This window comes from Panthera tigris, chromosome A2 (genome assembly GCF_018350195.1).
Source record: "Panthera tigris isolate Pti1 chromosome A2, P.tigris_Pti1_mat1.1, whole genome shotgun sequence".
NCBI lineage: Eukaryota > Metazoa > Chordata > Mammalia > Carnivora > Felidae > Panthera > Panthera tigris.
Window position 1 is genome coordinate 19,501,892 of NC_056661.1, and position 4,329 is coordinate 19,506,220.

Consider the following 4,329-nt stretch of genomic DNA (forward strand, 5'->3'; position numbering starts at 1 on the left):
GGGCGCGGGGGGCGGGCCGGGAGGGTGGGGCGGGGCGAGCCGCCTAATCTTTTGTCCTCTGTGTCCCAGCCCTTCCCGGAAGCGACGTCTTCCTAGAACCGCCGGCAGTGCTGCCGGGCCGGGGAGGGGCGCTGGCGGGGGCGCCGGCTCCCAGAGTAGGCTCAGGGCAGCTAAAGGAAACACCTTTGACAGATTTCCAAGAACTTTCCAGGAAAATGGGGCGGGGCCCCACGCGCCGACCAATCGCAGCTCGGGGGGGCGGGCCAATTGCAGTTTTGAGATGCGAGGCAGACAAACTAGTCGGGTTGAGCGTGACCTAGGGACCACCAGGGAAAAACCGGGTTGAAGAAGGCCAGGGCGGGGCAGGGGTTCTCCGGGACAGGGTTTCTCCCCACCCGAGCGCAGACTTCTTTCGGGCATTCCGCTTCACTGGGGACAGGCCCCTGTATCTCTCTGTAGAACTGGTGGCAGCACGAGGCAGGGTCTTGGGTCTGTTCTCCCAGCTAGCGGCTCCCTCAAGGCGGTCTGTCTGGTGTGCAAGCGCCCCCTGTGGGCCGCACTTGGATCTCCGGACTCTGTGTGCGGTGGTGGGGAAACTGGTGGCATGGGGTGGGGTTTGGAGAAGGACATGGGAGGAGGGGAGGGGCACAGAGGGGGGCCTCAGATCCGAGCAGGTCCGCAGGGGTCACAGCCAAAAGGATCCAGGCGAGAATGTTTTCTCTGAAAGACTTGGGGGAGAAGGCACATCCCAATCTTGGGATGGGGGCAAGTGTGGAGACTTCATTACTCACTTGATGGCTTGGGCACTGGGAGACCACAGCATGGGGCACCTATGTAGGGTGCAGTCTCTTCAGTAGAAACTGTCTACCGCTCCATTATTATGAAGACAAAGGGGCTTCAAGCTGCCAAGCAACAACTAGGATTTGAACCTGGGTACCTGAGTCTCTATGGGGTCAAATCCCAAGTTCTCTACCTCAAGACTCTGTCTTCCCTCTAACTGTGAGTATTTTACAGAACACTTAGTATGTGCCAGGTTCTCTTAGCGATTTCCAGCCTCATTTCATTGTCTAACCATTATATATTGTGTCCTCTTTACAGGTGAGGAGATTGATGCACAGAGAAGTTAAAATGCACCCTAGATCTCACAGCTGACAAGTGGTTAGTTGGGGCTTGTAGACCAGTTCCCCCCAACGCCCCATCGTCTCTAAGTGCCTTGACCTAACAACTCCTGGGCATCCTTCAAGATCCAGCTTTAAGGTCCTCAGTGAAGCTTCCTGCCTCCAGGCCAGTCCATGTCAGAGTACCCCAATGGTGTCCCCTTGAAAGCTCCCTTACAGATGTCAGTGATTATGCAGTTCTGTATGTTAAATTAGAAGGGCCCCAAGGGTTTTGCCCTCCAGCCACCTTTCGTGAATTTGACAGTTACGCACCTCACCTGTGTGCACAGTATGTGGCCTGCCCCCGTTTTGCCCCAGGTGTTGTGGGTCCCCTTGGCCAACTCTTTATCACCTTTCCTGCTGTCTGCTCCCTACACACTCTTGCTCTAACTGCTAGGCCCACATCGCCACCCAGTGGCGAGTCCTCTCATGGTTTCACTCAACAAATTTCCATATTCCAGGATAACCCCTCCTCCCACTCCAGGGATTGGCTTTGTCACAGGATCTCCCTGCTTCTTCCTACCCAAAACAGTCACAAGATGGGTCAGTCACAATAATACACAGCAGTGCCTTCCTCAAAGTCTGGCTTATTTGGTCTCTCTACTCTCATCATTTGCAGCCTCTCCTCCCCCTGGACAGTTCACATGTGTATGTGTGTAGGGGATATATTTAGCCCTCTCCCCCTCTCCCCACACTCACTGGACCTCTTTGCCACTGTAAGCTATTCCAAAGGCCTCAGCCCTAGACTTCTTGGACATACAGCTATCATGGAGGACTGTATGGCAAAGTCTGCCACCATGAACCCACCCCTGCCCAGCCATCCCAAATGCTGAATTCTCCCATCAGTGTGCAGGTGGTTGCTGGAAAATGAGCAGCTAAGGGAAACCACACCTTCTGACTCTCTTGGATTAAATGAGCAGTTGCAAAACATTTGTCTATGATGGACCTACATGGGAAATGTGTGTGCTTTTGTAAGCACTGGCATTGGTTATGGAGACTGCAAGAGGACAGGCATCACCAGTGCTTACTTTTTACATTTCCCTATGGTTTGAATTTATTATAACAACCAAGTTTTACTTATGCAATTAAATTTTAATTAAAAAGAGATAAGTTAAAAAATACAATTATAAAATGTTTAGAATAATTGTAATCTAATTCCATTTTTAGAAAATAAGATATCTCAGCAACTATAGCATACACTGAGATAACTTTGGCTGGGACAAGGAGCCACCCTCAGCTGCCCAGCACTCTGCTTTTGAGTGGGACCCTGCTTGTCCAGAATGAGATCTTGCTCAGCTTTGGGCTCACCTGGCCCAAACCAATTACCTCCAGAGGGAGGATCCTTCTCCAGTCTCCAAGCTGCAGAAGTTTCCAGATCACAGGGCTTCCTCCAAGGCTCTGAGATCTTGGATCAGATTCTTAAGTGGGACTCAGGGAGAGAGATTCTGGGTCCAGCTAGGCATAAATGTGTGTATGTGTGTGGTGTGCATGTGCATGTGAATACCCATGTGTCTGTACACATGTGTACATATTTGTGCATTTGTGTGCATATCTGAACATGTGTGAGAGCATATTTGTACATGTGGATGTAGGAATGGGGCAGGGAGGCACAGGGGAGGAGAGCATCATTTGAGGGTAAGAGCTGGGCCCTGGAGTTGTTCTTCAGGGGTTGGGATGGAGACTCTGCCATGACAGCTACTGATGTTAGGCAGGTTGCTTGATCTCTAGTGCTTGTCTGTCTTGTAGGCTGTGTGGGATGTGTTTAGCCCTGCCTACTCTGGTTCCAGTGAGGTCATGGAGTGCCCAGGTAGAACACCCACACAGTGTCTAGTCCAAAAGAAGGGTTCAGTACGGTCAGTTGAGGTCATCATCAGGGCCTCTGCTTCACTGAACTCTGCTAGCTTGAAGAGTGTTTCAAGGAGACAGGGCAGAGCCCTGGGCACTTTCCTCCAGCACAGCAGGTTCCAGCTCTCCAGGAACTGCTCTGAAGAGCCTTGGACCTACAGGACCCCAGGAATCCACGTGCACCTACGTGCGTATTTGTGCTGGGGCATGCATGGGAGGTGGGTGAGAGCGCTAGTCCGGCCCAATCCCAAAGCCAGAAGGACTCAAGAGACACCTACGGGTGGGACCTAGGCTGTGCCTGCAGTTATACCAGTGGCCTGTAGATGGCAGCAGAGGCCCGCGCAGAGATCATGACCCAAGTCTCCCTTTCCCAGTACCAAGTGAACCACCTTGTTCCAGTCCCTCAGTCTGAGGGTTGGGGAGTGAGAGGGGTGTGCTGGTGTAGTGCAGATTTGTCCCAGGAGAGAACAACACCCACTGCGACTCTAGACAAGTTGTTTCCTCTCAGGGGTCCTCAGTTTCCTCATCTGTGAAATGAGGTGTTTAACAGCCTGTGATGGTGAAACTGTATCAAAATACCTAAGGTATAAAATGGGCTCAGAATAGAGACCTAAATGTGGAAGGGAGCGCCACATAGCCAAAGAGTATCTGGGGTGGGAGGAGGCGATTTTGTAAACATGATACCAAAAGCTCAAACCAGAAGGTGAAAAGTTGATGGATCTGACAAATGGGAATTTAGGATATCTGGTCTAAGGACGCTTCATCCCAAAGGGAAAAAAAAAAAAAAAAAAAAAAAGCCACGGATATGAGCAGGAGATGCACAGAAGGCGAGAGACACCCAGAGCCCGCAGGGATGGGAAAAACGCGAATCACAACGAAATGCCATTTCACGTGGCTCGATGGCAAAAATTAAGACTAGGTACGCTGGCGGTGGGCCACCACTAAGGAAGTCGCAAGCCTTACAAGCCTTGCTAGAGGGCCGTCTGGCAGCGTGTAGAGAAAACGCCCAACTCAAGTGGCTTCCTGTGGCTCCAAGAGAAACTGCGCTGTCACTTCGTAGGTTGCTGGTAAGCTCCGGGACTCTCACTGCCCTCGCGGTCCCGGGGCCCGGGAGCCTAGGAGGTTTCCGCTCTCCTTCGGGAAGCCACGCCCCCTATTTCCGTCGGGGCTCCGGGGCGGGGCCCGCCGGAGGCTCCCTCCACGCCCGGTCCTGCCAGGGCCCGCCTGGCCCTTTAAGGCTGACCAAGCCCGGCCTCAAGTCGGGGACGCGCGGGGCGGGAGGGGGGGGGGTGGAGGAAAGGAGGGGGGCGGTCACGTGGGCCGCCGG